The 10287-nt window shown below is 35.6% G+C and overlaps 1 protein-coding gene across 3 annotated transcripts in view; it reads right to left on the reverse strand.

The window, feature by feature from the left end:
• The window catches only part of LOC121415173 (unconventional myosin-Ie-like), a 111873-nt gene extending 103578 nt beyond the window's left edge, over nucleotides 1–8295 (reverse strand). Inside the window, exon 1 of one of the 3 annotated variants that reach the window (XM_041608319.1) lies at nucleotides 8051–8295. The gene's annotated coding sequence lies outside the window, so the exon portion shown is untranslated. Of the gene's footprint in view, nucleotides 1–1026; nucleotides 1600–8050 lie in introns of those variants that run through there. The other 2 variants (XM_041608321.1, XM_041608320.1) reach the window with 2 other exon arrangements.
• Nucleotides 8296–10287: the final 1992 nt, after the last annotated feature.

A 10287-nucleotide genomic window follows, 5' to 3' on the forward strand; every position in this document is an offset into this window, starting at 1 on the left:
CATGTAACTGTTCCATTGCCTTCCTGTCTTTAGTTCTTATTAAACCTGTTAAAAACTAAATTCTGTCATTCTCAGAATATCCTGGGGGGGTGGGGCACTCAGTGTAATGTATTCCAAGCCATAGCATTTTTCTCTTATTGAGAAAAAGAACAAAGAAAGCCGCTCCAAAGCAAAGCATTTTCTTTTTATCGAGAAAAAAGAAGAAATCCGCTCCAAGGGCTTCGCATATTTTTCGTTACGCCGTTCTGGTCGCATTGATCAGCTACAATGAGCTGCAATTTTGGTGAAAAGAAGCCACAGAGCACTGTCCGACCATCTCCTCTGCGCGAGCGCAACCGGCGGCCGTGCCGCCAGGCTTGCTGCATCATACACGCATACCCGTTCCATAGGGATGCATACGCACTCACACGCCGGCTATCCGTTCTAAGGATCCTCGTTTTCACAAACATTTGTAGTTCCGAAGCCCGTTCCGAGGACCCTCCTTTTTACAATAAGCCCGCTCCAAGGCCCCCGTTTTTTGTCTCGCCCGCGGCACAACCCCACAACTTTTTTGGTCGAGTGCCACCCTCCCCCCCCCCGCATTAGATTTGTACAAGGACTACTGGTTTCAGTAGATCTATGCTGGATTAACCTTGAAGAGCAATTCTACATATTCTGTTTCCTTTTCAAAGAAACCCAAGTAATGTGGTTATCACAAGGACAATTCTCTCTCTCTAAAAAAGCATAACTATTATGAAGGTAACTCTATTTTGCTGGCAAATGATTCATGAACAATATGTATTCAGAGCCAAAACAAATTCGCAGTGGAATTTCACAAGGAACAAGGTGACCAACAAGTGTTTTATGAAAATTTAATGAGATTGCCAAATTTATTTGAAAATTGCATTTGACGAATAAAGTCTTGTGTAACCAAAGCCTATTCTCCCCAGGTAATCATTCGCAACAATGCAACTATTTACAGTACTTAATTAACAACCTTATCTTCAAAGTTCTATATAAACTGTGATTTGGGAGAGTTAAACCTACCTTCTATTTACTATTGTCTCTAGAACAGGAATTCTGTGTCAACAACAGAGAAAATATGCAAATATCCAGACTAGTCCATTAATATTTATAATCAAAAGAACCTCAAAATATATGGTACACTTTCACAAGCACTAGCAACTCCTCTGCACTTCAAATATACACACAAAAGATCCACTTCCTGCTTGTAAACTTTACTTCCACAGAGCGAGCTCTCCTTGATTGTGGGCAAAGTATAGGCAACTACTGGCCCATGACAACATATTATCCTGCAGTATAGCCCCTGATTTAGAGATTAGTTCATAGACTCCAGGCTCGTTCAGAGAATATGGCTCAATAAACCTCAGCTCACTACCGAGAAGTGTATTGCTCCATGTAGGTCCATTCCAGCCAGCCGAGCCAGGGGCGAGTGCTTGACTTTGAAATCTGCAGCTCGGATAGATATTTTTGAAGATTCTTCCTGGTTGGTTTGTGTATTAAGATACTGATGTCTTTGCAGACAGTGTTCTCTAAAGGGCATGAATAACCAGGATATGCTACAAATAAAAACTGGAGCAGCCGTAATATGAACTTCACACCCACTTGCTGGTGAAGGGTTGCCTCGATCTAGTGTGCGTAAACATGGAATGAAAATGAGTTCCATAGGGTTCAGAGTCCAACATACTGTCCAAATTATCCAGGGGTAATTTAGCAGTATGATGAATCAGGGGTAATAGTATGCAGAGCTTAAAGGAGAATGAAACCATTGGAACAAGATAGCTTGTGTGAAAACAGAAAAATCAAAGAATCAGATCAACAAAAGTTTGAGAAAAATCGGACAAATAATGAGAAAGTTATGAGCATTTGAATATTGCGATCACTATTGCTATGGAGATAGCAAATTGGCAACGCGACCAAGATGTGTGATGTCACTTGTGAACAACTCTCCCCATTACTTTAGTATATATTTCACTTGAATTGCCTCTTTTATGACATCTATCCATAGATCATGTGTTCTTTCTACATGAGGGCATGTAATACATATTTTTAAGAATACATCATGGATAAAGAGTTTGTATCATCATAAGAAAAAGCAAAAAGATACATTTTGAGGGTATTTTATTGTCCACCAAAGGGAAAGTTGTTCATCAGTGACATCACACATCCTTGTCGCATTGCCAATGGAAGGATCCCCATGGCATTAGTGATTGCAATATTCAAATGCTCATAACTTTCTCATTATTTGTCCGATTTTTCTCAAACTTTCTTTATTCTTATTCTTTGAATTTTCTGTTTCTACACAAGCCTATGTGTTCCAAAGGTTTCATTCCCCTTTAAACTAAAGGGGTGTTACAGGCTGAAAATATTTATATCTCAATAAATGAGTAAAAATCAGAGCAAAATGCTGAAAATTTCATTAAAATCTGACAGCAAATAGACAAAGTTAATGAATTTTAAAGTTTATCAATATTTTGTGAAAAGAGTTATATGCACATCGTAATGAATGTTCATTAGGTGGGCTGATGATGTTACATCCCCACTTTCATTTTTCTCATGTTAGTAGATGAAATCATGTTTCATTTTTTTATACATGTGTAAATGATGTGCCTCCATTACGATGAAAAAAGTTGCAGCAATAAATAACTCTTTAATCAGTTGTTAATCCAATTAAATGTAATTCTTGGGAGAAAATTTTTAAATTTATAAACCTGTATAATAATGTACAAAAAACAATTGGGGATATGACATCATCAGCCCACCTAATAATATTCATAAAGACATGCCTATAACTGTTACACCGGAATAATGCAAATCTTTAAAATTCAATAACTTTGTTATCCGATTTTGATCAAATTTTCAGCATTTTGCTTTGTGAATTTTACTCTATTCATTATGGTAGAAATATCTCCAGCCTGGACCATCCCTTTAAAACTATTGCGTAAAGTGCTAAAATGAACCATATTAATAGAAATTTACCTTTTTGAGGCATATTTAATTTCAGGCAACAATGTTTATCTTCTCAGTTTCATAGATGGTACAGAAAAAATATATGTTCTAAATGTATCATCAATCATTCACAAAATTCATCAGCAACACAATTTGTTTGCTTTTTTTGGGGGGAGGGGTGGTATCAAACACAGCATTGCTTCAAAATTTGTGACTAGTTCCAAAATGGAAAAGACTTTGTAGTACCTTCTTCCTACCCTTCGTAAGTCATAGCCTTATTCTTGAAAGTTTGTTTTATGTATCACTTCACCAGGACACTTTTGTTATGGACATGACAGTTGAGTATATAGTTGTGTGGGAGTTCCCATTAATGACTCATAACGTACAGCTTATGATGATCAGAGTCAACTGACTTCTCTATAAAGCATACTGGGTGGGGGCCATCTCTATAATGGTTTACATTTAAAGAAAGGTTTTTTTCCTTTTCCTTTTTTAGTTTCTTCTCCCTTACAGTTACCTTTCCATGTACATGTATGTTGTTCTGTTCTTTAAAAAAAAATCTGATTTCACTCATAGTCATAGGGGAAGTTTGCTGTAAAATACAGTGTACAAGAAAAAAAATATTGGTGAAGCACTGAAGGTTTGAAGAAAATCTATTAAAACATGAAGTTTTTTTAATTTTAAAGAGAAATTCCAGTAGTTGCAGTAAACACTAATTTCATGAGAAAGTCTGTAAAACCAAGCTTAAGTATGACTATATCATCGTGGATCTAGATCTGGTACAGTTACATAAACTGAACTTTGTGAAATCATAAAATCTAAGCTGAAATAGGATCACACTGAAGATCACCAACACAGATAGGCACACATGGGACAGTGTATTATTATTGCTGGAATAAAGACCTGACGGAAGTGACCAAATCCGCGCTTATTTTGCTTATTTCTCAGCAATTACACAATTTCTTCCAGAATCCTTTGGCACATATTTTTTATTCATACAAACAGACACTTGGGTGGTCATTATATTAAATTCTGTAAAAAGTCATTTTGAGATTGTTTCCAGAACTGGAATTTATCTTTTTAAAAAAATCTGATTTCACTCATAGGGGAAGTTTGCTTTAAAATACAGTGTACAAAAAACAAATATTGGTGAAGCACAGAAGGTTTGAAGAAAATCCATTAAAGATAATTTTTTTTTTAATTTTAAGCTTTTGATTTGAGGTGTCATATACAAGCAGCTGCCCCATACTTAATATAAAATGAATTTCAGTTTGTAATGCTTCATAATGACTTTAATTTTCTTCATTCAGGAAGAGGTCCAAAATATTTTTTCTGTTGATACATGTATTTTTACTGAGTCAATAAAACCCATTTTCATTATTTTTCTGAGAAAATCATTTCATTCATTTTTTTAAATCACGATACATAAGAATCTGAACAAGAATATGACGTCACAAATACAAACAATTTGAATTCTAATAACTTTTTAAAACTATGATGGATTTTCCATTAACCTTCACCAATATTTTCCATTATTTTTTTCTGCTATTTTTATAATAAATTTTTGTCAGGGTGAAAAAATTGACAATTTATTAAAAATTAATGTGACTGAATACAAGTTAATTAATGACAATGAGTTTCATATCAATCATTAACTTTGGTTCTACATGTAGATCTACTTTCATGATGCCGCACATGTTCATGTACGAAATTATCACTGTTGCCAATTTGAAGATCAAAAACCAATTCATTTTTTTAAAGCTTGGTAATCTTTGACTGCCTCTTTAAATGACAGAGGAGCACATTACGTGTCATTCCCCTTCCCCCTTGCTGCTCAGCTGCTGTACAGTCTTGTGATCTAAATGAGTATGAATGAACAACCTACTAGTACTTGCCAGATACGCCTCTCTGATGTGAGCCATCAAAATTGCATGAGTTCTTGAACAGACACCTCAAAATATCACAAGTGCGTTTATTTCTTTAAGAAATATAAGATCTGAAAATAAAATACTCACTTATAAAATGTTTTACCATAAAGCACAAAATTTTCAAAGTGCTGAAAAGAAAATTAAATAGGCCTACAAGATATCTTGGGAAAAGAACAAGAAAGTGAAAACATCCTTACGACAATTAATTAGACATACAAATATATATATATATCTGAAAATGAATAATACAATTTATACATAATTTGGGGGTTTAAAATTCCATCCACTGAAAATTTGTTGCAAGAGGCAAAAAAGTAGCAAATATACACTACTTGAAAAAACAGTGTTCTGCAGTGCATGGGACAGTGTATTCGCACTGTGAACACACTATCGCATGCACTGTGGAACATTGTTCAGTGTGGAACACAATGTAAAATCACCTTCACACTGCTAAATTAAGCATTTCAACAATGTGAATCGCATACAATAGTCTTGAGACCATGTGAACACGCTGTGAACAGTGACACTGTCTAGGTGCCCACAGTGTGAAAATATCTTCAAACATCTCAAAACAAATGGGACCCTACTCTAACTCTAGTCTTTGCTCCTTCATTACAAACTCATTACCACCCTAACCACCCTAACCTAACCTTGGATATACCTCTCTTTCTCATCGCCCACTCCATTACTTTCCTTTGAACTTTATTGAATGGCTTCTCAAAATCCACAAAACACATGTAGACACCATGGCCCCTATTTTGAAGTCGGGTTTAACTTAAACTCAGCTTTAAAGTTGTGGTTTAAGTATGGACAGCCAATTGTTACATAAATCGCTAAGAGTAGAGATATCATAATTCAGCTCAATTGGCTCTCAAATCATTCATAAATGTCTCGGAAGTATAAATAGAGTGATCGTCTTCACCATCGATGAATCAGGAAAGAGCACACTAAACATAATCTTTGAAACATACAACTTAATAAAAACTTTGAGACTATTGGCCTCCCATAATTTTAGCACAGAGTTAGACCATGGTCTAAGTTAAACCTGACTTTAGAATACGGGCCTATGTATGCTGTTTATTCCCTTTAGATATTCCTCTTGCAACCTCCTCAAAATGAATACAGCATCTATTGTTCCACTCCATGGCATATACCGGTAACCACATACATGTAGCATCTCATCCAATTCCATCATTTTCCAAATTCTATATCTACATGTAGTACCTTTTCCACATTGAATTTGTATTACTTTATTTCAATATTCAAGAAAGGATTAAAGTACTTAAAAAAATATAACATTTCCATATTAATTTACAACACAGAGAACAGAAGTTCAGTAGTCCAGGACTCCATGTCCTGGCACATTACTGCCGAGGCAGGACATAGAGTAGACCTATAGATCATAACCCAATTAGAAGACAAAACAGAGGACAGCAAATATCTTGATTTTGATTAATCTGTAAATATTGAATTAATGAATAAATAACATAACATGTCAAGTAGAAACAAGTGAGTTACTGATTTTGTTCAATACACCATACTTAATAATTGTTTTATACTTGATTTTGTTATTACTAAAAAGTTATTATCATCATCATTATCCTTATTAAGCATGCAGCTATGACCATTGCATGCTCAAATAACTTCACAGTTCACACCCTGTACACACCACAGCTCGTTGCATTCCGGTTTTTTTCCTTTCTAATACATAATTGATCAAAATATAGATATATGATTCATCTAAGTTTTGATAATGATCAGAATCTAGCAATCAACACCACATTCAGAGGCAATACTAACAACATAAAGAATCATTAAAAATCCCCATTTTGGGGGGAATAGGAATAAGGTCCCTCACACTGTGCGAGCTTGGCTCACCCTCTTTTAGGATTTATAAACTAAAAAAAAATAATCCATCTCGTTTAAATTAATACTCCTTTAAACAGACAGATTTCTTCAACTGTCTAGTGTCTATTCTTCATCATGTACTGGTTCAAATGGTTTAGTTTTGCACATTCAATTAAATGTTGAAACTTTTCTGCTGGGGTATGAAAAGCTAGAGACTTTTAGACGGCACTTTAAACCACCAGGAGCTAGACATAGACATTTGCAAGAAAATATTTGCAATCAATCGCAAATATTCTGTGGTAATTTTACAGTTGATTGATCACTTTTAACTTTGGCAAGTAAAATTACACTCCTTGTTTCATGGAGCAGATTTGCAATTAATTGCACGGCATATGCTTGATTTCGGGAACAAAAATAGACTGGCAATTGATCGCAAGTTTCTTGCAACGCCCAAATAGAGGAACCGAAGATCCTGTGTCCATAACTGAACCCAAGTTATGTACACTTATGAAACTTTTTCTTTTTAGTAAACTTTACTTTTTACAGTCTCAAAAATATACTGTTTAGTTTAGTTTAGTTTAGTTTACTCCAACGATGTTGTAGGACGAAGCCTGTTCATCGATCAAAGTAGAAATGTCTATTGTTGCTCTCCTTCAGACAAAATTAGATGCGCTACTTATGTTGGCATGGAGGGGTGGCAGGGGTATCGTAGACAGTGAAAAATCCCATGGAAACACACAAGAAACGAAAATTACTCAAAGTCATAGGCAATCTTCTCCCAATGCTTATCCAGTCTATTCTTAAAAGCAATCACTGAACAAGCAGTAACTACATCTTCTGGGAGACTGTTCCACACATCTATCACTCGGTTAGCAAAGAAAAACTTACGCACATCAAGAAGCGAATTCAAACTTAAATTAAAAAAATATTTCAAACTCAAAGTTAAACAATTGATTGAGGAATCCATTATTCATTATTTTACTTAGCAGGGCTAACAATACGATTTAAAATGTTAGAAATTCATATGGATTCTCCAATAATGATCCCTGGCCCTGGACGTGTTGCTTATCTCATGATCAGCATCAGTGTCTTTGACTTTGCCTTTGGTCGCGGTCGCGTCGTCGTGAGGATCAGTGCACAAGCCGCCAGCCGGTCAGGCCTGGCAAACAAACAAACACTGACGTCTTTCTGTCTCACTCTCTCGCCTCACCGTTTTTTTTTTTTAAAGTAAACTTCTTCTTCTTAAACATGTCAAAACTCAAAACTGTCCCACTTCCGAACACTGCATAGGAACAATGATAAGAATGAAAAGATCACATTCTTACCTCGTCTTCAGAAACTGTAAGGTAGATGCCTTTATCCAGAAGTTTAGAAATATGCGTCTTTTTTCCGTTTTCCGGGGTCGACGTGCATGACTCGACTACGTAGACTCACCGCTTCCAAAAGAGAGCGGCTTTATGTCATATTTATATGCAAAGTTTGAGTCTCCATATACACCAGCAAAGCGCAAAATTGTAAAAATAATCACTTCCGTATTTTGCTGAAAAAACTTCGTTAGAGTACTTAGACAGTCGTATTTTATTTGGAGAAAATAATATAAAAAAAAAACAAAGGGCACACGCATTAAATACCAAAAACAACGGTGTAGCTTTAGAGGGTAAAAACGGAGCGTGCACGTGATGAGATTCTAAGCTGATGATCCGGGAGGAGGGGGTGGACAGGAGGTCAGCTTATTGGGCAGGGGCCGCGCAACTGGGGGGCAGCCCCCCCCCCCCACTTTTTTCCAAAACCGTGTACAAAAACGCAAAAATGACCACACAATTGTGATTTTTGGCATGGTCAGCCCCCCCCCCCCCCACTTTGAAAACCGTTCCGCGGCCCCTGCATACCTTCATCAATCACGGGGATGTCGGAGAGTCATGCAGTTCTTTTTTTTACATCTACGGAATGGAAATGCAAATACATGTAGATGGTACTTTTGTCCACGGTTATGGAAAAAAAGTGATGAGGCATAAACATATAGCCCCGGTTCGGTTGTCCTATTGCATTGTTGTAAGGGATAGTCCGAGCTGAAAATATTTATATCTAAATAAATAGAGTATATGCTGAGAGTATACTGATTTGATCAAATCGGAAAACAAAGTTATTTTGTGAAAAGAGATACGCACATCGTAATGAGTATTCATAAGGTGGGCTAGCTGGTTGATGTCATATACCTACTTTCCTTTTTTTATGTTATCACATGAAATCATAATTGTTTCATTTTTTCATACATGACTGTGTATAAATGATGTTTCTCCATTGATTATGATGAAATAAGTTGCGGCGATGAATAACTAATGTACTTAATCAGATTTCAATCCAATGCATGGTTTCAATTCTTGGTAGACAAATTTTGAATAAACCCAATTTCATATAGGCGGCCTAGGCCCTAATAAAATACAAAAGAACAAGTGGAGAAATGACATCATCAACCCACCTATAATGAATATTCATGAAGACATGCCTAGAACTGATAACTTCGTTATTGGTTATCCGATTGATCAATTTTCAACATTTTGCTAGCTCTGTAAATTTTACTTTATTTATATTATTGAAATATAAATATCTTCAGCCTGGACTTTAATTTCATTGCATATTTTGTCAATGCATTATAAGGCTATATATTCTTGTCTCACGTTTACGCAAGCCTATAGCAAGAACGCTGAAAATGTCATCAAAATTGGATGTAAAATAAGAAAGCTATGACATTTCAAAGTTTTGCTCATTTTTCTCAAAACAGTTTATGCACAACTCAGCGATATGCAAATGAGAGAGTCGATGATATCCATATCACTCACTATTTTTTTTATTGTTTGATTTACATTTGAATTGTTACAGAACTGACAACAATGTTAAACTTGACTGAACGACATAATGTAAACCAATGTCAGTTCCACATGCATGTTCAGGGAGGAATAAAACTCGATTTCGCATGACAAGGCGGGAGAAAATAAAAATGTTTCATATTTCATAATTATAATAAACTGAGTGAGTGGATGACGTCAGTCCCCATATTTGCATAGGGGAGCGTTTCATGAAAGGAGACGGGACGTTTTATCCGACAATAAGTCCCATTTCATTTTACAGTTACCATTATAGTTACAATGCTTCTTATAACCAATCATTATCAAGGGAAAGTTGTCAGATTTGCCGCAGATCTGACATTGTAGGACGAAAATGTTGATGAAACGCTCCCCTGGATGGGCATATAACTTTTGTGCGAAATTAGGCGAAATTGTAAAATGTCATAACTTTCTTATTTTACATCCGATTTAGATGAAATTTTTAGTGTTAGTGCTTGTTAGATTTTTCTTTTTATTTTATGGTCAAACCGAGTGTATCCATCGAGTTATGTGTGAATCTAAGGCGCCCCAAAAGTCCGGGCCTGGAAACCAAGCCAGACAATGATAGGCTACCCCCCCCCCAAAAAAAAAAAGTTAAATAAATAAATGATAATAATAATACAAATTAATAAATAAAATAAAATAAAAAAAGTAAAAAGCAGAAAGGGAATAATATT

The sequence above is a fragment of the Lytechinus variegatus genome, chromosome 5 (assembly GCF_018143015.1).
Source record: "Lytechinus variegatus isolate NC3 chromosome 5, Lvar_3.0, whole genome shotgun sequence".
Classification (NCBI taxonomy): domain Eukaryota; kingdom Metazoa; phylum Echinodermata; class Echinoidea; order Temnopleuroida; family Toxopneustidae; genus Lytechinus; species Lytechinus variegatus.